This window comes from Panthera pardus, unplaced genomic scaffold (genome assembly GCF_024362965.1).
Source record: "Panthera pardus isolate Hobbes unplaced genomic scaffold, ASM2436296v1 HiC_scaffold_24, whole genome shotgun sequence".
In the NCBI taxonomy this organism is placed as follows: Eukaryota; Metazoa; Chordata; class Mammalia; order Carnivora; family Felidae; genus Panthera; species Panthera pardus.
Window position 1 is genome coordinate 88967702 of NW_026526810.1, and position 27612 is coordinate 88995313.

General features: G+C 35.0%; 2 long non-coding RNA genes across 2 annotated transcripts in view; one reads left to right on the top strand and one right to left on the bottom strand.

Annotated features, from left to right (window-relative positions):
- The window catches only part of LOC109268524 (uncharacterized), a 126635-nt gene that overhangs the window by 82590 nt on the left and 16433 nt on the right, over nucleotides 1-27612 (top strand). The window lies entirely within an intron of this gene.
- Nucleotides 1049-16589, bottom strand: LOC109268522 (uncharacterized). The gene is made up of 3 exons (XR_002080690.2): nucleotides 16515-16589; nucleotides 5192-5240; nucleotides 1049-1104 (listed from the first exon to the last, which is right to left on the bottom strand). It is a non-coding gene; the product is annotated as an uncharacterized LOC109268522 (long non-coding RNA).

The window sequence follows — 27612 nt, forward strand, 5'->3', positions numbered from 1 at the left end:
ATAACATGTTGGTTAGCATTATTTTATAATATTACTGTTTGTATACTTTTAGAATTCTTTTGTGGCAAGACAGTTAATGAAGATAGTGTGAGAGGTACAGAAAGAGGATTTGGCAAAAGGATAATAGGAGTACAAGAAAAGGAAGGTAATAAAAGTTGTGGCTTTTGCCTTTATTTCTTGATGCTTAACATTTTGATATTCCTATAATTTTAGTAAGTAAAGATGGTTTGAACTGAGATTAACCAGTGTGACAAAAAGTAATATTTAACACCATTATTGCTAGTGAGAAATATACACCATTTAAGAGATTATCCACTCCATAATAACAGTGGGCATGTAACCTTGGAATGCTGAATTTGTAAAAACTGACAGGTATGGTGATATTAAAAAGTGTTCCTGGTAGATATAGATATCTATGAGTACAACTGACCCTTGAACAATACAGTATTAGGGGCACTGGCTCCTGCACAGTCAACATTCCCCATAAACTTTTTGATTCCCCCAAAACTTAACTAACCATAGCCTACTGTTAACTGGAAGGAAGCCTTATTGACATAAATAATTGATTAACATATATTTTGTATGTTACACGTATCATAAACTTCATTCTAGAGAAAACAAAATGCTATTAAAATCATAAAGAAAATGCATTTACAATACTATATTGATACTATAAGTTTATGTAATTTGTTTACAAGATGAATCGTCTGTCAGCTGCATCAATATTTTCCTAGATGATAGAAAACACTGTAGATATTGAGTATTACTAACACTAAACATCAAAAATGGAAAGATCTTGTGAAAAAGAAATCTTTATTTATAGATATAATGATTCATTCACTGCTAACAAAAAAGTAGCAATATTAATGCTTTATGACAGCTTAGTGTAATTGATATGATTTCTTCATGGTAACCTACCTTGTACTAAAAATGATGATGAAAATTTTGTGGCACACAGTATTATAGTCATATTTATAGAACAAGAAAAAATGGTAATCTGTTTTTTTGAAAACCACTTACCTGTGATGATAGACTGATACAGTTTCTTCAGGTGGTATGGGGTGGGGGCATACTATATGGTAACATAATTCTTCAAACGAAGTCCTAAAGCAATAAGAAAACACAATATTAATTTTAGTTATTAAATATAAGTCAATTTACGTTTATGTAAGGATTGGCTAACCACATCCATACAGATCTTTCACATGATGTTCTACACGGTGAATACTTAGGCAATGAGGATGATAACACAAAAATGTCTCCTACAGTTCTTGCCATACACTAATTCAATTTTTAATTAAAAACACACACACACACCAGATAATTATTATGCCATACAGTTCATAAACTTATTTGCTTTTCACTAAGTGCAAGTGGGTCATCCTAAAGGTCTTCATCCTCATCATCTTCACATTAAATAGGCTGAGGAGAAAGATGGGGTTGGTCTTACGGTCTCAGAGTGGTAGAAGGGGAGGGAGGAGAGGCGGGCATACTCAATGTAACTTCATGGAAAGATATCAAAATTTATGGCTTTGTAGCTTGTTCATTTCTCAAGAAATATTTATATAGGGCACCAAACCGTCTTCTACTGTTTGCTTTAGTTTCAGCGCCCATATCCTAGAAGGGTCCACATCATAAAATAAGTCAAAAACAGTCTTAAATCAGGAACACTTCTGCCATAGGGTCCAACGTCGATGTGTTGTGTGGCACTGCTTCGTCTACATCTTCATCATCATCTGGCACTGGATTCGGAAGAACTCACCTCCATCAAGTCGTCTTCTGTTAATTAGCTCTTGAATTTCTCTAAGTTCCAGATCTTGAAACTCTTCACCCCCACGTTTTTTGTTTTGTTTTGTTTTTACCATATCCGCAATCTCTTTTAGGATTTCGTTGGTTGGCTCTGTCATACATCCCGTGAAGTTGTGCGCACCATTATCAAGACACCATTTTCTCCAGCAGGATTAGGCTCAGACTTGATGGTTTTCCATAACAGCATCTTCAGTGGCATTCCTTCAATCCTTCCTGACTTGCATGATGTTCTATCAGGGTTCTCTTCCATAACATTTACAATCCTTTCCATAGAGTACCATGTGTAATGAGCCTTAAAGGTTCTTATGACCCACTGATCTAGGGACTGAATTATACATGTTGTGCTTGGGAGTAAGAAAACCATTTCAACAACTTCCTAATCTGGGGGTGTGGGGAGTCACAAAGAACATACGTTAGTAAGGAAGAGAAGAAAGCACTAGGATTTAAAGCAGGAAGGGATAAGCTGACTACTGTTTTGTACAAATGCAGTTAGGTTATGATCAGGACTGCCCTTATCTATAAAGCTGCTAATCCCTGAGCCTTAAAAGGAAAAGATAAATACCAACTGCCGTTTTGGGGGTTGCACAACAAGAAGTCCTAGACAAGAACACCTTTTCTTGATTGGTTCTCGGGATGCTTTGTCCCTGAGGTCAAGAAGTACCTTGAAGTGAAGGACTGCATTTTAAAGTTCTTTTGCTGTTGGACAATGTCTCTGGCTACCCAGATCCCCATGAGTCCAACGTGACTTTCATCTGCCATAAAAATCTGTTGAGGCAGATATCCTTTCTCCTCAATGATTTTCTTAATGGTGTCTAGAAACTTGTCTGCTGTCTCTTGGTTGACAGACGCGCTTCCCCTTTATCTTGACATTTTTAAAGCCAAACCTCTTGATCTGAAATTAAACCACTCTTTGCTGGCACTAAATTCTCCAGCTTTGGATCCTTCACCTTCCTTTTGCTTTAAATTGCCATATGATGACTTCACTTTTTCTTGAATCCTGTTGCTGTCTATAGGAATGCCTTTCTTGTAGCAATCCTGTACCCACATAAAAGCTATATTTTCAATACAAGATAAAAAGGCATTTTGTAAAAAGTGCAAAGTTTTTGCTCTTGCTGGTGTACCTGCAGCAATGGCTTTATGAATTCCTTTTTTTATTTTTTTTAACAATGGTCCTTACAGCGAATTCATTTATCCTGAAATGGTGGCCAACCTCAGAAGGAGACCTCAATCTATGGTACATATCAAGCATTTCGACTTTTTCTTGTAATGTCATGACTTTTCTCTGTTTCTTGGGAGTGCTTCAAGAATCACTATTGGCACTTTGTATGGTTCCCATGGCGTTATTCAAGGTTTATAGTTTTGCACGGAACACAATGAAAAATACATGAGAATCATGAGATCCCTTTTTACTGCGGTATGCAATTTACTAAAGAGATAACTGCTCGTGCGGAGATAATTAGTGTCACAGGGCATTTTGAGTGGATCCTTGCAATACTTGAGCTCACCCAATAGCACCAGGAGGTGGCTGTGAAATTATTACAGTAATACAGTATATACTATAGTTAATTTTATGCAGTTATGATTTAATGCTCATCTTACATTTCTCTTGACCGTGAATGGTGCCATGTTATGGTCTGTGTGTTTCTTTAAGTTTAGATAAATTTTAAAATTTGATCATATATTTGGCTATATTTATTAAAATTATTTTTCAATGTTTATTTATTTTTGAGTGACAGAGAGACAGAGCGTGAGTAGGGAAGGGCAGCGAGAGAGGGAGACACAGAATTCAAAGCAGGCTCCAGGCTCTGAGCCATCAGCACAGAGCCTGAGGCAGGGCTTGAACCCACGACCCGTGAGATCATGGCCTGAGCTGAAGCCCGATGCCCAACCACTGAGCCACCCAAGCACCCCATAGATGTTTTTAACATAAAAAGTTTAATTAAACTATTAAGAACTTCTATAATTTTAATTCAGAAGTTGATATCTTCTGGGCATTATAATTTTATTATATTAAGGGCTATTTACAAATATTTTTTGCCTAGGGGCACCTGGGTGGCTCAGTTGGTTGAGCATCCGACTTCAGCTCAGTTCATGATCTCACAGTTTGTGGGTTTGAGCCCCACATCAGGCTCTGTGCTGATGGCTCAGAGCCTGGAGCCTACTTCGGATTCTGTGTCTCCCTCTCTCTGCTCTTCCCCTGCTCACATGCTGTCTCTCTCTCAAAAATAAATAAAGAATAAAAAAAATGTTTTAAAAAGCAAATATTTTTTACCTTTAGAAATAACAGATTTGCTGAATTTGCTAACTATTGCATAATGCATTATTTCTAAATAAAATAACTCCTCATTTTTGGAAATTGCATCTTGATTTGTCACAGATTGAGTAAAATAGTTCCTATCACTATAAAAGGAAACAAGAATTCTATATTCTAAAAAATTTCTATTAATTGTTCTTAAGCAATAAACTAACAAGGTGGATAAATTTGTTACAGACCAGGCTTGAGATCTCTTTTCTGTGAAAAGCAGGACAAAACTCCAAAAGAAGGGCTGAGGCACCAGATTTCCCAACTAAAAATAACCTAAGGTTGGTGACTTTACTGTACCCCTCTCTTATTTACTCCATTTTATTCTTTTTTAATCTTCTTTTTTAAGACTTTTTTAATGTTTATTTTTGAGAGAGAGAAAGCACAAGCTGAGAGGGGCAGAGAGAGAGAGACAGAGAGAGAGAGGAGAGAATCCCAACTAGGCTTCATGCTGTCAGCAGGGAGTCCAAAGTGGGATTTGAACTCATGAACCATGAGATCATGACCTGACCTGAGGGTGGACGCTTAACCAACTGAGCCATCAAGGTGCCCCTTTAATCTTCTTATTTTGACATAGTTTCAGGCTGAATCAAGAGGTGAAAAAACAGTATAAAGAATTCCCTATCATCTTTATCCAAATTCCTCAAATGTTAACACTTTACCACATTTGCTTTTGCTTCTCTCCTCTCTCCATTTCTCTGCTGTTGAGGAAATATAATTACAAAGAAAATCTCTCAACCCAGAAAACCTTTCCACAAAGGTAGAAGAGAAAGTTTTATTGAATAAGTATTAATCCCAAAAAATTCCAGATGCTTTTCATAGGCAGTCTGCTAAGACATTGCTTAGACAGAAAGAAATATTGTCCTTTTATATTGCTAAGCAGGTACAAGAACTTTGCAGCCCAGAGCAAGGGACCCACTCCAGTTAGACTCGTACCCTTCCACAGAAAATGGGACATCTCTTTCCCTAGATGATTATATTTCAGAGATGGTTCCTAGGTCTTTAAAAAAGATTATTCCTGGAGCTGAAAGCTGACAAGAGGCTTATTTAGCTTCTAAAATTTAGCTTCTATTTACTTACCTTTTAAAGATATTGAGAATACACTTACAAGTTGTCTAAAGTACATGCTCTATGAAAAGAGAGAAGGAAAGTCACTTATTTTCAATAGGAATAATCTTCTTTTTAATTTGTATTTGCCTTTACAACACACACATATATGCTTAAAATTTTTATTCTATACCTTTTGAGAGTAAGTTCAGACATCTATATTTACTAACTTGCTTAATCCCACAATACACAGAAAACAGTTTGTGAACTGCTAACCTATACAACTGAAAAAGCATACCTACTCACTGGAGTTCAGTATTTGTGTCTATAAATATTCAAAAGTTAATTTTTTTTCTTCCCCTCCCTTCAATGAGGACTCATGTGAAACATGGTTCAGTTCATTTGTTTTTGTGGTTTTAGGATTTTTACCTAATCGGGTTGATTTTTAAAAATTATGTTTGAGTGCATGAGACAATAACATGGTTCCAAAGTCAGAACTGCATCAAGGTTATGTTTAGAGAAGTGTCTTTACCCCCTCCCCACATTTCTTCCTTTCCACTTTGTTCTTTCCTTATAAGTCACCAATCTTCCTAGGCTCATTTTATTCTTCATGAATTCCTTTCCACAAAAATGTGCATCTATCTATTTATTTTCCTATTTCCTCTTATTTTTTACAAAATAATAGTATACTAAAAATACTCTTTCTTACTTTGCTTTTTCACCTGACACTTGGTTTCTCCTGGACATCATTCTATATTGGTTCATAGAACCTTCCTCATTTTTTTTAAAGAAATGTAGTACTTCCCTGTGTGAATATACCAGTTTTCTCATCCATTATCCAAATAAAGTCATATAAGAAATTACGTTTTCCAAAACAATTCTGGAATGAGTGATTGTGCATGTATATTTTTGTACTGTTGGGGATATAGATCTTCCAAAGAGAAACTCTTATTGTATACATGTAGATTTCTATGCAATCTCTGCATCTAACACGGGGCTCCAACTCAACTCTGATATCAAGAGTAGCATGCTCTACCTACTAAGCCAGCCAGCCACCCCTTGTTGGGTATATCTTTAGGTTAAATTCCTGGAAGTGGGTTGCTGGACAAAAAAGATTGTAAAAATTTGATTTTTCACCAGCAGTGTAGGAGAGTGCTTGTTTTCTTAAAAAAATTTTTAAGGTTTATTTAATTTTGAGAGAGAGAGTGAGCATGAACCGGGGAGGGGCAGAGAGAGAGGGAGATACAGAATCTGAATCAGGCTCCCTGCTGTCAGCACAGAGTCTGATGCAGGGCTTGAACCCACAAAACTTGAGATCATGACCTGAGTCACAGTCGGATGCTCAACTGGGCCACCAGGTGCCCAGAGGAGTGCTTGTTTTCAGATAGTCTGCTCTCGCAGGTCTGATCAGTAAAAGGAAAACTTGACTTAGAATAATCTCAAGTTTTACTTCTGGATGTTAAAGGAATTCAAATATTTTCAAACATTAAATGCCTAAAATACAATTTGATATTTAAGGAATGAAAGGTTTAAAAACTTTACCAATATTAACTTATTTTCTACTTTAAAAAGTCAAACCACATGCCTGCTGTTTTGCTCTACTACGCTCCAGTAGGATAGTATCTCATTTCTTATATACTGCCAAGTCTTTGGGTTTACTAATGATTTATTTTCCTTTGTGAATATTTGTTTTTTACTGTTTATTTTTGAGAGAGAGAGAACGAACATGAGTGGGGGAGGGGCAGAGAGAGAGACAGATACAGAATCCGAAGCAGGCTCCAGGCTCTGACCTGTCAGCCCAGAGCCGGAGGTGGGGCTTGAACTCACAAACTGCGAGATCATGACCTGAGCCAAAGTTGGAAGCTTAACCAACTGAGCCACCCAAGTAACACTTTGTGAATATTTGTATTCCTTATTAAAAATTTTGCCTGGATATCCATTTTTAGTCCCATAGAATGCTATTACACTCTTGTTGGGGAAAGCTGCCACTTGTTTTTTGATGTATTCTTTAAATGGTAAATATTATACTGGTCCTTTTCTGTTTGTCACCTACATACATGCTTGTCTAAATTTCTTAAACTACATTTTGAAAAAATAATCACTAAGGTTTTTTTTTATTTTTTTAATTTACATCCAACTTAGCATCGTCATCAATGATGATTTCAGGAGTAGATTCCTTAATGCCCCTTATACATTTAGCCCATCCCCCCTCCCACAACCCCACCAGTAACCCTCTGTGTGTTCTCCATATTTAAGAGTCTCATGTTTTTGTCCCTCTCCCTGTTTTTGTATGACTTTTGCTTCCCTTCCCTTATGTTCATCTGTTTTGTATCTTCAAGTCCTCATATGAGTGAAGTCATATGATATTTGTCTTTCTCTAATTTTGCTTAATATAATACCCTCTCGTTCCATCCATGTAGTTGTGAATGAAATCTTGCCATTCTTTTTGATTACTGAGTAATACACATTGTATATATATATATATATATATATATATATATATATATATATACACACACATACACACCACATCTTCTCTATCCATTCATCCATCGATGGACATTTGGGCACTTTCCATACTTCAGCTATTGTTGATAGTGCTGCTGTAAACACTGGAGTGCATGTGCCCCTTCGAAACAACATACCTGCATCCCTTGGATAAATACCTAGTAGTGCAATTGCTGGGTTGTAGGGTAGTTCTATTTTTAATTTTTTGAGGAACCTCTGTACTGTTTCCTAGAGTGGCTGCACCAGTTTGCATCCCCACCAGCACTGCAAAAGAGATCCTCTTTCTCTGCATCCTTGCCAACATCTGTTGTTGCTTGAGTTGTTAATGTTAGCCATTCTGACAGATGTGAGGTGCTATCTCATTGTGGTTTTGATTTGTATTTCCCTAATGATGAGTGATGTTGAACATTTTTTCATGTGTCAATTGGCCATCTGGATGTCTTCTTTGGAGAAGTGTCTATTCATGTCTTTTGCCCATTTCCTCACTGGATTATTTGTTTTTTGGGTGTTGAGTTTGATAAGTTTTTTATAGATTTTGGATACTAACCCTTTATCTGATATGTCATTTGCAAATATCTTCAGTCATTCCATCAGTTGTGTTTTATGTTTTGTTGATTGTTTCCTTTGCTGTGCAGAAGCTTTTTATTTTGATGAGGTCCCAATAGTTCATTTTTGCTTTTGTTTCCCTTGCCTCTGGAGACGAGTAAGAAGTTGCTGCGGCCAAGGTCAAAGAGGTTTTTGCCTGCCTTCCCCTTGAGGATTTTGATGGTTTCCAGTCTTGCATTTAGGTCTTTCATCTGTTCTGAGTTTATTTTGTGTATGGTGTAAGAAAGTGGTCCAGGTTCATTTTTCTGCATGTCACTGTCCAGTTTTCCCAGCACCACTTGCTGAAGAGATTGTCTTTATTCTATTGGATAGTCTTTCCTGCTTTGTCAAAGATTAGTTGGTCATACGTTTGTGGGTCCATTTCTGGGGTCTCTGTTCCATTGATCTGAGTGTCTGTTTTTGTGCCAGTACCATTCTGTCTTGATGATTACAGCTTTGTGATACAGCTTGAAGTCCGGGACTGTGATGCCTCCAGCTTTGGTTTTCTTTTTCAAGATTGCTTTGGCTATTTGGGGTCTTTTCTGGTTCCATACAAATTTTAGAATTGTTTGTTCTAGCTGAAAAGAATGCTGGTGTTATTTTGATAGGTATTGCATTGAATATGTAGACTGCTTTGGGTAGTATTGACATTTTAACAATATTTGTTCTACCTTGTTGGGAAAAGCTGCCACTTGTTTTTTGAAGCAATATTTGTGCTTCTTCAATTTCTTTCATAAGCTTTCTATAGTTTTCAGTGTATAGATTTTCAATTCTTTGGTTAGATTTATTCCTAGGTATTTTATGGTTGGTGCATAATCACTAAGTTTTAATACTTCATTGCTAAGTATTTGGCTAATTTTCTTATGTTCATGATCTCATTTAAATCCTCACTGTAATTCTATAAAGTAGTTTATTTTTAAACATATAAAGTATGTTTATTTCTCTAAGATCAGAAAAATTAAAATACACAATTAGTAAGAGTCAGAGCTGAGATTCCAAATAGGTTCTTGCTGACCCGGGAATGAGGGATTAACCACTATTCTATTATGCAGTCTTGTAAACCAGGGTTGTTGACTGAGTAAACTCCAAGTTAGCTGAGGGTGAACCTTTGTTTAAAAATCACATTTTCAAGGGCAGTAAGCTCTTCAGGGATTAAAAAGTCAGTAACCATCCTCCCCCCAAAAAAAGTTAGTAAACCCCAATCTTGCATTTTTGAGTGACAGGGTAAACCAAATTTATAGGAAGTGAAAGTCGAACTAAGAAAAATTCAAAAAATTCCCCAATTCAAAGGTTTTCAACATAACATTGGGGGAAACAGGACTCTTTTCTTCTTTCTATGCTATGTACATGTTAACCAATTGTAATATGTATCTAAATTAGGCTTCATATTTATAGACATGGGATAAAATATTCTAAACCAAGTATTACAAGAGTAAAATTATAAACCTTAGGAATAATTTTATCAGCAAATAAATGGCTCCTGTGTGACAATAACATCACACTGAAATAAATATGCCTCTGAATCCTCTTCCATGACTGATTCTGTTATTCTTCAATGGAGCTGAACTCAGAGTGGGCTATTTTAATCTTTCACATGGCTGCCTTCCCAGGCATGTCAAGTACTCTCAAATTTTAGATTCATCAGTCCAAATCTCTTTGCAGTAGTTATTCATTTTAGGCCTTATAAGCTAACAGAGATGTGCCTGTCACAAAATATGAATAGAAGTTCCTTTTCCTTTCTTTTTATCTACCTTTTTTACCCTCTTGTTGCAGCTGTTATTTCTGGAACCTTGATGCATTCAGGATATCAATTGCACTGATTCACCTCCTACATAAGCTGGTTTCATGCATGAAAAAGCAAAAGCCTTAAAATATTGTAAGTGGAATGAACTTACAGCAAGTATTAAATGTTTTCATTATAGATAAGGTATATATACCTGTCTTGAATCTCAAAAAAAAATCCTAAACTTTTTTTCTCATCTTTAATACAAATTACTCATGAAACATGATAAGCAGGAGAAAAATGCAATCTCACTTCGACAGAATAAATTAAATAGTGAATATTTTTACAGTGGATTTTACACCCATATAGGTCACCACAAGCCACCTCTTTGGGGCATTTAATTTTTCATTCTCATTGTTTTTAAGCCTCTTTATGTAGAAAATGATAACCTTGAAAATCCTGTAATAAGAGACACATTACTGACACTTATGCAGGAAAATTCAGAGACTATTCACTCTCAAGTATAGTTGAAAATCTGTGTTATCTAAACACTTCATACCATAAAATTTACATGACTGAGAATCAAGTAACTTTGAATTTAAATTTTCTTAATATCATTTATTAAAAATCTACTTAGTATGAGGAATAGCTGCATAATGATTTTTATATGCACTATATACAGATGTATTTTATGTAGTCATTATTTTAGAAACATGAAAATTTCCCTTTGAAATTTTCTACCCTATTTTGTCCTAGGTAAGCAGAACATACACATTTCTGATTTCTCCCCCATAATTAAAAAACTGATGGGCAGATTTCTGTGAGGTTATGGCTTAGTGAATAAGACAATCATATGGGAAATAACAAGTTAGAAGAAAATAAAAATTAAATAGAATACCAAATGGAACATGAGGTAGTCAACTAATTTTATCAACTCAGGTCTCTTTTACCTTTAGGCATCTGTTCCCTTTGAATTCCTATAGTTGTATGTAATACTTCCTTCAGATTATTTTGTCAACCTCATACAATGTCAACTTGTGACAAAGAAAAATAGGATTAATGCCAACTCCCCACCCCATAGGCCCAAGTCAGTACTAAATATTAGGCATTATGAAATGCATCTTCAGTTCCTTTTGGAAAGCAATTTCACTTAGTCCATTTTCACTAAAGTTTCAAGTTTATTATTTATTTTGAGAGAGAATCCTAAGCAGGCTCCATGCTGCCAGCACAAAGCCCAATGCAGGGCTTGAAACCACGAAGCCACAAGATCATGACCTGAGCCAAAACCAATGATCAGATGCTTAACCAACTGAGCCCCCATGTGCCCCAATATCCATGATGGTTTTAAATATTTGATTTTAGTTCTTTGGAGCTCATATTTATCAAGATTTTATAGATGCTGCACACATGAGTACATTAATATTCATAGGGATTTTTACAAATGCTAAAGAGGATAGAAATTTTCTCAAATAGGCAACAAAAATATAATTGACGGATGGTTGATTGCTTCTAAACTATTGTATGTCTTTAATCCTTAGGATTGGGACAGAAGGGATGAAAATACAGTCCCAAGTGATTATCTTAATTGGGTTTCTCTAGTAGAAATCTTCTGGATTTCTGACTCCTTTCCTTTTACTTCTTCAAGACTGACTTAAGAATTTGGAGTAGAATTTTGTTTTATGGAGCCTCATTGCTTAAGAGGGGGAGCCTTAGATCTACTTAGTGCTCTTTTGTGTTTTCTCTCATCTCTATTTTGAACTAGTGGTTGGAGTGGTGGGTGTTCATGTGATTGGTTCCACCTGAGTGTCAGGGATACTTGGGCAAATGCTGAACTGCAACTGGTTCTACCTGAATGTTAGGTACACTCTACGCCTCCAACGATTTCCGACAATCTAAGTTTTTGCCCCACCTCTACCTAGGCTACCAAACCTCCCAGATAGATATTCAGAGTCTCCAAAATGGGACATATGGAGCCTTGTGGCTTCCTTACCTATGGTGCAGAGATGAAGAGTAATTCAGGCTCCTTTGCATAAGTGTTGACTATCAATCATTGCATGCCATTCTGGTAATAGCCCAATGATTAAGGCATCTCCTAAAGCAAGTGTGCCACAGGTAGAATATTGTCACTCCATGTTTTAATACTAACTTGGATGATTAGGATATTTCTAAGGTATCCCCACCAACTCTGGATTCAAATCCTGCAGAAACTGGCATCCTACCCATTGAATGTCCTTCCTCTTTTCTCTCCTATTGACTTCTCCCTACAACCCACTAGAAACTGGAGGTTCAAGTTTTAGGTTTTTTTAATTCCTCAGCATTATTTCCTTCTTTTATCTAATGCAGAAAACTTAGTTTTCATGAACAAAGAGATGTCCTTTCAATACTTGGAAGAATTCAAACTATAATTTTTTAGTATTCATTCATGATCTAGTAAATGAAAGCTAAGGAAAATCCTTTCTTTCTCCACTAATCTCAGATTTCAAGATGAGCTTTTACTGCAAAATTGTGCTTTAAATATCAAAACTGAATATTTACTTTTTTCCCTTAAGTATTCTTCACTTCAGCCTTTAACATTCAATCAACTGACCCCAAGGCAGAAAATTTAATTACATAAAATGTCAAAGGAGAAAAGCACATTGACATAGTTTAGAACTGTTAGAAATGGATGAGACCAATATTTCTCAGGATTACATTTCTCAGGATTACAAAAATCATGTATCATAGCTTCATAATAGAGAAATCTCTTGTCAAATCCAGAAATGGGATTTTACAAAAGTATCATGGAATCGATAGCAGTCAGAATAAATCTCTGTCCCAGTGTCATTCAGACAATAAAAAACAACCAACTAATTGCCCATGCTTTGGAAGTTTACAGGAGAAATTTAATATTTCCTCTGGTTATGACCATTAACCAATTCCAGTGACAACCATACCCAGAATGTGGTTACTACTCAAAAACATTTGTTGTATGAATCAACTAAAACATTTCTTTATCCCTGAGAGAACTATTGTTTGAAAATCTTAAATATCTAATGGAACCACATGTCCCTGTTACACAGGACTCTACCAGGTCGGCTACAACAATTGTTTTGGTAGTAATGGCAACTGCCCCTCAAAACAACACCAATGTGTTGATAGTCTTCAATGATTTAATCCTTTATATCCTTATGGGTGTAAGCTTGTCAAAAAATCTAAACTCCATCAATTTCATCACAGCTAATAAATAATGACACTTCTATAGATAATATTCAAGTCATCTCTCATCTTTGGTGATCAAAGAATAGCTGTAATTGAAATTTACTCTTACCTAATTTTTGTTTTCCATTATAATTAACCCATTTTGAGAGTTTAAGAGATGATTCATTACTGAGTTATCTGTTCATAAATGATGAAGTTTTATTGAAAATAGGTTTCTTTTCCTAGGGATAGTCACATATTCCTACTCTAAGAACTATCCATTCACTGGAAAATATTAGCTAAAACTACATCTGATTGTTATTTTGTGTATCATAATCAAATCTACACAAAGAACTATACTTGGGAATTACGAACATACTTACCATACTCTATTAAAGTCCTCAACTTTCTGAAGGATTATAAATAAAAAGGCCTTATCAAAAGTCAGTATTAAATTTGCAAGACTATTTTAATGTGTTATAGAAAGCTAATGGTTTAAGGGGGCTTCTAGTCTAATTTAATTCAAAGTTTCAGGTACAAGGGGTGATATATTTAACTCAGCCTATTGTAAAGAATTTTCAAAATACTTAAGCTACTTCAAATACTAATGCTACTTAGCATTCATACTGAAAATTTTGTGCATATCATCAGGGATATCTTGAGGCCAATATCATAGGAGAATGATGAATAAGGCTTTTGAGTTCACTTATTCAATGTGCCACACTGTAGTTAACACAAATAGTAATGTTGATTTAAGATATGTCTATTCAGAATTTACTGCAGGCTTATTATATACAAATAAGAATACATTATAGATGATGTTATTTTTTACATCCTCATGTTAATTTTACCCTAAAATGTTTAATATTTCCTGGGCAACAGAGGTATTTGACTTTAATTAAGATTAGGGGTTTTAGATTGTAAAAGTATAAAAAGATCCAGAGGGAAAATAAGGTAGTACAGCATTGCTATTTTGGAGACTATTTCTTTGCAAACATGTAATATCAAATTAACAGATTTTTTTATCTATACTTTTTGAAAATCAGAACCATCCTACAGTAGTTGATAAAGGCTTAACTGACCTCTCTCTATTGACAGATAGACACACACACACCCCCTGTGAGGCTGGCTTCATCTCTATGCAAGATTGTACAGGTGGAGAGTGGCTTATCTAGATAGACACTGAACCTAGGATTTTTGGCTCCAAATTCTTAAAACCATCACCCTCTTCTACCTAGATCATCTTCAGTTTTGTTGTTTCTATCTCCACAACCAGGAAATAAATACAAATCTCATGCAATTATGTCAGCCCTTTCCTAATATATACTGATATATTTTATGTTATTTGTCATGGTTTGTAGATTTTAATAGCTACTTGTACATATGAATCTCTCCTAGCAAACAATACTCTATACATGTGGCACATACCAGGTGTTATGGATGACACAAAGAAGGAACAGGCACAAGCTTTATATAAATGATACACAAACGTATTTTCTGAACGAACTGATCATTTACTGAATATCTTAGCACACTTTTTCTCAATGTGTTAAATGGGTTCATGGCTATTTTTTGAGACAAGCTCCTGTTCCATCCCAATTATTCCTTTAGTATAAACCTGGACACAAGGAGGTTGAGTACATATGAAGCCTGTATCCTAGTGAGGCTTATTTACTTTCATGAAAGGCTATCAGCACTTTTCTATGCTCAGTTGTACATCAAACCCATGGGTACCCTTCCCTGGCAACATAGCAAAACTGCACTTCATATTCTTGACACAAAATATAGCCTTGATCTTTCTGATAATCATTTTTTCTTAAAGTTTGATTACACGAAATGAGGGGCGCCTGGTGATTTAGTCAGTTAAGCATCCGACTTTGGCTCAGGTCATGATCTCACGGTCTGTGGGTTCAAGGCCCACATCAGGCTCTGTGCTGACAGCTCAGAACCTGGAGCCTGCTTCACATTCTGTGTCTCCCCCTCCCTCTGCCCCTCCCCTGCTCATGCTCTGTCTCTCAATAATAAGTAAACGTTAAAAAAAATTTTTTTTAAAGAAAGAAATGATACATATGCCAGACACAGATACATTCTTTTCTTGCCCCTTATTAAGAGAATTTTGCTTTTTCTATGGTTCAGCCATACATTTTGTTTACAGTCGCCACCATCTCAAACTTTCTTGCTTCTAGCAGTAGGCATGTGACTTAGTTCAAGTGACTGAAATGTAAGAGGAATTATAAGATATAACAGGTGGGTCTCTTGAAAATTTTTTTCAAAAGGACAGAATAAGACTGCATCTTTCTTCATTCTTCTTCCTGCTTAAAATAGGATACATTGAAGGTACAGGAAAAATTTTGTGACTGAATGGGCTAAAGGCACATGCTAAAGATTTCACAGCAACAAGATAGAATGCCTGGGTCCTCCATGATGCTGAGGAACTTCTGTGTCTTTTCTCCCTCACACTTAGTTACAGGAGTAGTACCCCTCATCTAAGCTCATGATGTTAAGTGTTCCACACTTCCAGCTGAATAGAATTCTAACTCACACAATATTCATGAAAGACTGCTTAAAGCCATGTTTAAGGCAACCTGTGGTCCATAGAATACCTTTAAATAAAGTACTGGGATCTGCAAGTTAATAAGGACCTAATGTGACTTAACCATAGAAACTCCAAAATTAAGGGATATGCATTTTGTTAGATTTTATCCTTAGATCAAACTAGATAATCAGAAAGCTGCTTAGATAGATAACATTGTTTTCTTGCCTTGTAAAATTTTACTCACTGATTTGCTTTCTTTGTTTATGCCACCAGGAAGTACAATACTTAATACATAATCACTTCTAATGACTATGGACTCCGGGACTTGATGAGATCTATTTTATATACTAATCCTAACTCTATACTATCATCTTAACTTTATACCATCATCTTAATTTTATTTCTGGTCATATTTTCTCAGTTTTTATATTGGTCTACTATTATATAGGCTTATACACAGTTTCGTTTATAGAGTAAGGCTGGTTATACAGAACAAAGTATCCTCTATACCACAGGCCATCCCGAACAAGTGAGCAGGAGTCTTTATTACTTCCAGCAGTGGACTGGTGTTTGGATGGCAAAACTATTCTCTGTAATAGCCCCACAAATTTCACAAATAATAGCATTCTTTCCCTTTCTGGTCTATCGATAGTGAAGTACACAATTTCTAATAATTTGTTAAAGAAATGGTCTTTGTTTTTGAGCACTCCCTCTCCATGTTAAAGACCTCAACACTATCTCAGAAAAAGTGTTCATTTCACTCCACATACAGTATCCTAATAATTATGTATGCAGCTTAGGAAATCCAAACCAACAATTACTTTTACCTTTAAGCGAGCTTTCTGAATTGCTTCAACAACAGTCTCCAAATGTTTCAGGCATTTTTCCATGACTGAACTAAAAATAATCAAGCCATCAATACATGTTATTGCAAAGGATCTCATTCTAGGCCACAAATAATCCATCATTTACTTGAAACTAACAATATTATTTTTTAAACACCCTTGAATTATTTCACCAGACTTTTCCAGAATATACCAGTTTATGGTCAGAATGTGAAATAAGCTTTGTGCAAAATGATTTTTATCTACTTTTTTACTCAATAGGAAAATTCCACAATTAATATAATCCTCCATTAAATTAATAACAATAAATTGACACTTTAAAGATAAACAGCAAAATATCTTTTTTTCTCCAGAAACTCCTTAACATACAAAAGCAAATATATTTGTTATTAATAATTTTAAAAGCAATATTTTAAAATAAAATCAAAATTCATGAATAATTATGGATAGGTAAGTGGTTACTATTCTCCTTTTTTTTAAATTCAGTACCAGTTTCCAGAATATTCCATTATTGAAAAATGAGAAAATATCAGGGAACCACAGATATTTAGAGAGAATATTCCATGAAAATGGCAGTGGCAAATCTTAAACAATTCTCAAATTTCAAGAGTTTAATCTTTTTTTCACACCCCAAGTATTTTATTAGTTTTAGTACTACTTTTACAAGTTAAAAAAACAAAAACAAAAACAAACAGCCCCTAAGTTCTATTAGCTTGTGTCTTCTCAGCATAGAAATTCTAATAGAAGAAGATTAGGTTTGAAAACAGCATTTATTTTCCTATAATCAGTTAAGGCCACCTGAGCATCCATTACTGTCACTATTGCCTCTGCACATTAGAACAGAACACCCAGGATTTTTTACACACCTGTGCATCCCAAAGTGAGCAGAGAGGACCTCAATGTGGGCAGTGGATCCAAGGGAATGGGTGAACCTGTCCTACCCCGGTTTAACACAATCAGGAAAAGGGGAATGGAGAGGGTAAAAAACTGGATGGATGCCATTGGAAGGTAGAGAATTTGCAGAGGTCCAGCCTGCCTGACAGGGGAATCCAGCATGCCATCAGTGAGAAATAAAGACAAGTTTTGAGGCAAGGGAGACAGAACTTGCCAAGTCAGCATTGAGCTTTTGGTAGCATAAAAGGCTACCTCTCCAACAGAGGAGATGGAAAGCAAAAAGTGACAAGTGACTACCTAGTTGCCCCAGTTGATTGAGTCACAGGTTAAGGGATCCATTTCTCTCCAGCAGCACCTGAATTGCTAAGGAAAGATCTCTGGGAGGAAAGTGAAAGAGGCAGACAAGTTTATCAAAGGGCACTGAATGAACATAGGTCCTGATGTTTGTTTCAAGATTCCAGCAGGAGATCTCTCATGAACCTCTGGGAGTGCCTCACTTGAATATCCCCCTACTGGGCCAGTGGGCACCCCCAAAAGCCCCAGATGCTAAGTACACATCTTTCCCACCTCTGCAACTAGCTCTTGCAGCAGGAGAAATCACAAACTTGAGTAATAGTCACCTTCTAGTATGCAAAAGAAAGGATTCTAATTGCCAAACTGTTGAATTATAAGAGACAAAGTAAACATAAATCCTTACCCAAGGAAGGTCTTTGCTACTCTACATGTGAATCGTTAGACATCATGAAAAATCAAGGAAATAGGTGTCACAAAAAAAGAAAATAATTCTCCAATAACTTAACTCAAAGGCATAGAATATTGCAATCTAACTAATAAAGAATTCAAAATAGCTGTTTAAATTACCAAAAAACTCAGAAACAATACTGGTAAAGTCCTCCTTCTGTTGATTAAAGAGACTTAAATTCTTAAAAAGAACCAAACAGAATTCTGGAGCTGGAGAATACATTGGCAGCATTGGTAACAGGGCAGACCAGATAGAAAAAAGAATATGTGACTTCAAGGATAGAAATACAAAAATAATTCAGTTCAGAGAAGAGAACAGTTTTAAAAAAAAAACTGTTCATTTAGAAAGCTATCAAATTCATTTAGGAAGTCAAATGCAAGAATCATCAGTGTACTAGAAGAAGAGAGGGAGAAGGGAGCAGAGAGTTTAAAGAAATAACAGCCAAGCATTTCTTAAACCTTGGGAAGGAACTGTACATAAAGTCCACAAAGTTAATACAACACCCTATTATTATAATGCAAAAAGACCTTCTCCAAGACCTAGTAAAATAAAGCTGTCAAAAATAAAGAAACTTAAAGGCAGTCAGAGGAAAAAGGAAATCTACAAAGGAACCCCCATTAGGCTATTAGCAGATTTCTCAACAGAAACTCTATAGGCCAGAAGATAATGGAATGGCATATTCAAAGTATTGAAAAATAAAAATTGCCAGCCAAGAATGCTTTATCTGTCAAAGTTATCCTTCAAGTACAAAGAAATAAGGCTATCCTAGACAAAAGCTGAGGGAGTTCACCACTATTATAACTGCCTTGCAAGAAATGATAAAAGGAATTCTTCATGCTGAAATTAAAAGATGTCAGTCAGGCAAAATGTGGACATAATGCGAGTGTCTATCTATAGATGAATGGATAAAGTAGTATGTATATATGAAGAAATATTACTCAAGCATAAAAAAAAGACTGAAATCTTGCCATTTGCAATGACATGGAGGAATCTAGAGGATATAATGCTAAGTAAAGTAAATCAGAAAAATGTGGAACTTAAGAAGCCAAACAAATGAACAAACTAAAAATGAAACAAACCAAAAAACAGACTTTTAGATACATAGAACTAATTGGTGGCTACCAGAGGGGAGGTAGTTGGGTGCATGCGTGGAAATAGGTGAAGAGTATTAAGAGTACACTTATCAGGATACCTGGGATAGAGCTCAGTCAGTTAGGTGTCCGACTTCAACTCAGGTCATGATTTCACAGTTGGTGAGTTCAAGGTCCAAGTCGAGCTCTGTGCTGACAGTTCAAAACCTGCTTCCAATTTTGTGTCTCCCTCTCTCTGCCTCTGCCCCCACTCTCACTCTTTCTCTCAAAAATAAATAAAAACATTTTAAAAACTACACTTATCATGATGAGCACTAAGTAATGTATAGAATTGTTGAATCACCATATTGTACTCCTGAAACTAATGTAATGCTTTACCTTAATTATATTGGAATTAAAGAAAAAAGATGCTAATCAGGGACACGGAAACATATGGAAGCATACAACATTCTGGTAAAAGTGAAAAATAGAATTAGGAAACTGGAACTTTACTAGAATGGTGTGTTAACAAATTATAGTATAAAGGTTAAAGGGAAAGAGCATTAAAAATGACTATAGCTACTATAATTTGTTAATGAATTCACAGCATAAAAAGAGGTAAATTGTGACATCAAAGTTGACATAAAAGTTGAGGAGCAAAAGGGCAGAGATTTTATTGGCAAATGAAGATAAGTTGCTATCAGCATATAATGGACTTTTTTTCTATGAGATCTTTTATGTAAGCCTCATGGCAACTGTAAAGCAAAAACCTAGAGTAGTTCGGGAGACATAAAAAAAGTATTCTTATGGAAAACCACCAACTTACAAAGATAGTTAGAAACAGAGGGAAAGGAAACATTGGAGATACAAACAACCAGGAAGCAAATGACAAGAAGGTGGCAGAAAGTCCTTAGATATCAATAATCACTTTAGATGTAAATGGAAAGTAAAATGGTTGTTACTAGAGGATAGGGGTTAGGCGGATAGGACACATGTTGTTGAAAGTACAAACTTTCAACAAATAGTAAATAAATCCTAGAGATCCAGTGTGCAGTATAGTAAATATAGACAACAATATTGTATTATAATCATCAAACTTGCTAAGAGACTAGAGCTTACTGATTCTTACCACTAAGATGAAAAGATAATTATGTAATGTAATAGAGGTGCTAATTTTCTCTACAATAGCAATCATAACAATCTATAAATGTATCAGATTAACATGTTGTACACTTTAAATTTATATACTGTTGTATGTCAAATATATTTCAGTAATAAAGTTCTTGGTCTTACGTGAATTAAAAAAAAAACATTTAGCTCTGATTTTGCATGTGTAAATTTCATTTTTTAATTTTTAACAAAGTCTAAGTAAAAGTTATTCACACAACATTACCATCCAACAGACTTTGTATACAGAATTTTACATTTTTTCCTTCCTTTAAATTTTAGCATGAGTAGTCAACAGATAACTAATACTTATTTCTAATGTTGCAAAATCTTTAGGGTGTAAATTTACAACATGGCCTCAGAATTATTAGATATTTAGAAGTACAACTATTTCAAGCTAATAATTTTTTATATATATAAGAACTCCAAGAATAGTAATTTCTAATGACACATCAAGTCTTTTTTCCTCCTTTAGGTAAGGAATGAGAACAGAATCATTGTGTCATGTTATCCACTTCAATATCTTCCTCCTACACATTAAAATGTCTCAGTAGTACTCTGGGTAAATACATTATCGCTTATGATTAGAAACCATTAATTAAATTTGATAATTAATTTTTGGGGTTTGTGTGTGTGGATTAAAAGGTTGCTGACAATTGATTATTTCTCTAAGTAATTGGTGATGTAGTTTGGTTTAAGTTGCCCATTTTCCTATTTTTTTCTATTGGTGCCATCTGTTCTCTTTCACTTATTTTTCCTTTATTCTACCTTCTAGTATTACTTATTAATCCATATAGTCTTTTATATTCCACTCTATCTTTTCTATTGGCTTTACAGCAATACTTTAAAAATAATTTTTGGGGCGCCTGGTGGCTCAGTCAGTTGAGCGTCCGACTTCAGCTCAGGTCACGATCTCGCGGTCAGTGAGTTCGAGCGCCGCGTCGGGCTCTGGGCTGATGGCTCGGAGCCTGGAGCCTGCTTCCGATTCTGTGTCTCCTTCTCTCTCTGCCCCTCCCCCGTTCATGCTCTGTCTCTCTCTGTCTCAAAAATAAATAAACGTAAAAAAAAATGTTTAAAAAAAATAAAAATAATTTTTAATTGGTAACTCTAGAGATTTTATCATATATCCTTACTATAGTCCAATTTGAGTTACTATTTTACCATTTAACACATAGAAAGGTACCTTGCGATAGTATATTCCTATTTTTTTACCCACTGCCCTTCATGCCATTGGTGTCCTACTTTTTACTTTTCACAGTCAGACCAGGAAAAAAAGTGAAGATAGCTTAAGGGACTAATGAGACATCAAGCAGACCAACATTTGCATTATAGGAGTCCTAGAAGGAGAACAGAGTCAGAAAGGGGCAGAAAATTTATTTAATGAAATAGTAGCTAAGAACTCCCTTAATGTAAAGAAAGAAACAAACATCCAGATCCAAGAAGCCCAGAGAGTTCCATAAAAAGTTGAACCAAATTAGGGGCGCCTGGGTGGCTCAGTCGGTTAAGCGTCCAACTTCGGCTCAGGTCACGATCTCGCGGTCCATGAGTTCGAGCCCCACGTCAGGCTCTGGGCTGATGGCTCAGAGCCTGGAGCCTGTCTCCGATTCTGTGTCTCCCTCTCTTTCTGCCCCTCCCCCGTTCATGCTCTGTCTCTCTCTGTCTCAAAAATAAATAAACGTTAAAAAAAAAAAAATTATAAAGAAAAAAAAAAGTTGAACCAAATTAGACCCACACCAAGACACATTATAATTAAAAAGTCAAAAATTAAAGAGGTAATCTTAAAAACAGCAAGGGAAAAACTATTTTTTAGCAGAAAATTTGTGGGCAGGAAGGACTGGCATGATTTATTTAAAATGCTGAAAGAAAAAACACCGCCAACCAAGAACAGTCTACTCAGCAAAGTTGTCCTTCAGAATTGAAGGAGAGAGAACAGGTTTTCCAGACAAGCAGAAGCTAAAGGAGTTGCTCACTGGAATGGCTTTAAAAGAAATGACAAAGAGACTTCTAAAAGCAGATATGAAAGGGCACTAATTAGTAACAGGAAAACATATGACAGTACAGTAAAACCTTAGATTGCATTTAACTTGTTCTGTAAGTGTTCTGCAAGACTAGCAAATACTTCTAATAAATTTTAACTTGATAAACAAGCAATTTCTTGCAATACGAGTAGTACATGATGCTGAACATCACATGATCACCACTGAACCAATGGTTCTTCTCTCTCTCTCTCTCTCTCTGGGATTGTAGGTGATCATCTCCCATACTCAAATGTTTGGTCTCAGGTCATGATGTTTGGCAGAAATCAATGATTTTTCAGAACATCGGAAGGCGCCCACAACTGGCACTAGTGTATTTTTTGTCACTTCAAAGCACCTATGGATGGTCTTTTGCTTTTCCATGCAAGAGTAAGCTTAGGAATGCTTTGTTTCATTCTTGGTCAGGCTGCCTCTGCTGCCTTATTGCCAGTGACATTAAATATAGTATATGAATAAAGTTTGTTAGTATATATTGTAGCCAACATCTATGCAAGTGTATATAATGGCCCCTATGCAGAAAAAAACTGAAAAGAAAGGTGGTAAGGAGAGGATTATAGTGGAAGGTAAGAAGGAAATCATTGAGAAGTACGAAAGAGTATGTGAGTAGCCAAAATTGAGAGTTTTTATAAGAATTCTGTATGTACATCTCTTCTGCAGAGAGGAGAAGAGAAAGGCAGAAGAATCCCTCACTTCAAATGAGATTAGGGAGATGTGTAAAATGTGCACAACAGTGAAAAATTTTATAGAAAAGCACCACCCGAATAAGGCTGTAGCAGTGTGAATGATGAATCTGTTAAACAACAATGCAGTGTCACATTTCCACGAAGTCCTCAAAAGAAAGCGAAAGCAAGTATCATTGGATAGGCTCCTTGTTAAAGTTGCACAAAAAGAAAAAGATTCCATTGAGCCAATAGGTAGCATTGATTCTATTAATGATAATGAAAGTTGTCCTACACAATACACCTCCCTCATCTCTCTCACCAGCCACAAAAGTTTTCAAAGATAAGCGCAAATTAACTTGTATTTTTTTCTTTATATTTTCTTTATTATTATATATATTATTTATTAATATTAATATTAATATAATATTAACTTTATTAATATTTCTTTATTATTTATATATTTCTTTATTATTTACAATATTGGAATCATTTTTATATGAGTATTTTTGGGTTGTGGAACGAATCATGTTTCCACTATTTCTTATGAGAGAATTCACTTTGATATACAAGTGCTTTGGATTAAAAGAACATTCCCAGAATGAATTATGCTCATAAACCAAAGTTTTACTATATAATCTTATGGGTAACAGGAAATATATAATAAAATTTGGAATAATGTAATGTTGTAAAGGTAGTGGTTAGTCACTTATAAAGCTAACATAAAGGGTAGACAATCAAAGTAGTAAAAATAAGTAAACTACAATAATTTGTTAAGGGCTACATGATATGAAAGCTATAAGCTATAACATCAATGACATAAATTTTGGGTGTAAGTGGTTAAAAAAAGTAGAACTTTAGAATATATTCAAACTTAAGGTGTTATCAACTTAAAATGGACTATTATAAATATGTTGTTCTGTGTAACCCTTGTGGTCACCACAAAGCAAAAACCTATAGTATCCACACAAAAGAATATAAGCAGAACTCTAAAGAAAGTCATCAAATCACAAGAGGGTAAGAGAAAATTAACAGAAGGCCTACAGAACAGAACATCATTAACAAAATGTCAATAAGTACGTACCTATCAAAAACCACATTAAATGTAAATGGACTAAATTCTTCAATAAAAAGACATAGTGGTTGAATGGATTTAAGAAAAGAAAGACTCATATGCTGCCTAAATAGACTCACTTCAGATGTAAGGAATTATATAGGCTGAAAACGAAGGGATGGAAAAAAGATATTCAATGTAAATGTAAACCAACAGAAAGCTTTGGTAGCTATACTTATATCAGAAAAAAAAAAAAAAAACCTTAAGACAAAAAAATGCAATGAGAGACCAAGGTAATTATATAATAATAAAGGGGTCAATCCAACAAGAGGTTATAATATTTGTAAGTATTTATGTACCTAATATAGGAGAACTTAAATATATAAAACAAATATTAACAGACCTAAAGGGAGACATAGGCAGCAATACAATAATAGATAACTTCAATACCCAACTTTTACCAATGAAGAGATCATTGAGACAAAAAATCAGTAAGAAAACATTGGCTTTAAAGAACACTTTAGACCAGATGGTCTTAACAGATATATATAGAACATTCCATCCAAAAGCAATACAATACACATTCTTCTCAAGTGAACATGGAAAATTCTCCAGGATAAACCAGATATTAATCTGCCAAGCAAGTCTTAACCAATTTGAGATTGAAATTATATTAAGGATCTTTCCTGACCACATGTTTTAAAAATATAAATTAATTACAAGGAGAATATTGGAAAATTTTAAATGTTAAAATTTAAAATGTTAAATGTTAAATTTTAAAATGTTAAAAACAACATGCTACTGAACAGCCAATGAGTCAAAGAATCAAAAGAGATATTAAAAAACTATCTTGAGCAAAATAAAATGGAAAAAACAAAACCATGGGATATAGCACAAGAAGTTCTAATGGGTAAGTTCATTGCAATAAATGGCTATATCAGAAAACAAGAAAAATCTTAAATGTATAACCTTACTTTATACCTCAAGTAACTAGAAAAGAACAAAATTAACAGAAGGAAAGAAATAAAGAACAGCATGGAAATAAGGAAATAGAGACTGCAAAAACAATAGAAAAGATCAATGAAACTAAGAGCTGGTTTTTTTTTACATATAGACAAAATAGGCAAACCTTTACTTAAGACTTACCAAGAAAAAAAAAAAAAAAACATTACAGCAGAAACAACAGATACACAAATGATCATGAGACTACTATCTATTGTATACTAGTAAATTGGACAACTTAGAAGAAATGGATAAATTCCTAGTAAAATACAACCTACCAAGACAACGAGGAAGAAAAAATATATATAAATTGAGGGGCGCCTGGGTGGCTCAGTCAGTTAAGCATCTGACTTCAGTTCAGGTCATGAGATCACAGTCGATGAGTTCAAGCCCCATGTCAGGCTCTGTGTTGACAGATCAGAGCCTAGAGCCTGCTTCAGATTCTGTTTCTCCCTCCCTTACTGCCACTCCCCTGCTCATGCTCTGTCTCTGTCTCTCAAAAAATAAATAAATGTTAAAAAAAAATTTTAAGAAAATATAAATTGATTACTAGTATGGAGATTGAATTGGTAATCAAAAACCTACTAACAAAGAAAAATGTAGGACCAGATGGCTTCACTGGTAAATTCTACCAAACATTTAAAGAAGAATTAATAACAATGCATCTCAAACCCTTTCAAAAAATAGAACATTTCTGAACTCATTTTATAAATAGAACATTTTTTAAGTGACACTGTTTAGAATCAACATTCATGTTTTTTTTTAATTTTTTATTGTTTTTTTTTACTTTATTTTGAGAGAGAGAGAGAGGGAAAGAAATAATCCCAAGCAGGCTCTGCATCATCAGAGCAGACCCCAATGTGGGCTCAAATTCACAAACTGTAAGATCATGACCTGAGCTAAAATCAAGAGTCAGATGCTTAACCAACTGAGCTCCCCAGGCACTCCAGAAGAGAACATTTCTGAGCCAGCATTACCCTGATACCAAAACCAGACAAGGACACTACAAGTAAAGAAAATTATAGGTCAATATCCTTTATGACCACTGGTACAGAAATCCTCAAGAAAATATGAGTAAACTGATTTCAACAGAACATTAAAAGGATAATACACCATTATCAGTTGTATTTATTCCAGGAATGGAAAGGTGTTTTTATATTTGAAAATCAATGTGATGCACTATATTAAAAAAAATGAAGGATAAAATATTATCATCTGAACAGATACACAAGAACATTTGACAAAACTCTACATCCATAAAAACTATCAACAAAGTACAGGGAGTACACACTTCAACTTAATAAGGGCCGTAGAAGACAAACCCATAACTAATAATATACTCAATGGTGAAAGGCTAAAAGCTATTTCCTTGAGGTCAGAAATAAGGATGCCCACATTTGCCACTTTTATTCAACTTATTGTCAGAAGTCCTAGCTAGAGTAATTAGGCAAAAAAGAGAAAAATCATCCAAATAACAAAGGAGAAAGTACAACTGTAACTATGTGCAGATGACATGATGTTATATATAGAAAACCCTAAAGACTCCACCAAAAACCTGTTAGAACTAATAACAATCAGCAAAGTTACTGGATAGAAAATCAACATACAGAAGCCAGTTGGTTTCTATATACTATAATGATCTATCAGAAAGATAAATTAAGAAAATCCCATTTAGGGGCATGTGGGTGGCTCAATCGGTCAAGCATCCACCTTCAGCTCAGGTCATGATCTTGAGATTTCTGGGTTCAAGCCCCACATCAGGCTCTGTGTTGACAGCTCAGAGCCTACAGCTGCTTCAAATTCTGTCTCCCTCTCTCTCTGCCCCTCCCCTGCTCACGCTCCCTTTCTCTCTCTCAAAAATAAAACATCAAAAATTTTTAAAAAATAAAATAATACCATTTACACTTGCAACAAAAAGAATAGCTAGAAATAAATTTAACCAAGGAGGTGAAAGACATGTACATGGAAAACTATAAGAAACTGATGATAGAAATTGAAGACACAAATAAGTGGAAAGATTTTCCATGCTTGTATATTGGAAGAATTAGTATTGTTAAAATGTCCATCCTACCCAAAGCAATCTACAGGTTTAATGCAATTCCTACCAAATTCCAATGGCATTTTTCACAGAAATTGAAAAATCCAGGAAGGAAAAAGATATAACAGATGCAAAGACCATGAAGAGCTTGGCATGTTTAAGTAAGAAAAAAAAAGTCCCAGTACCCACTCGCAGTATCTTGGTTATGCTTTTTCTGGAACCCAGAAAAAGAAGAGATTGGTAGAATACAACAGGTGGAAGGTAGATTACGTAGAGTCTTATAGGCCAAGGCAAAAGTTTGGTTTTGATCCTAAATATAGTAAGTCATTACAGGTTTCTTTCATTTTATGTTTTTGTTTTAGCAGAGAGCTATGATCTTATTTCAGCTTTTAAAAGATAATTTTAGGGGCACCTGAGT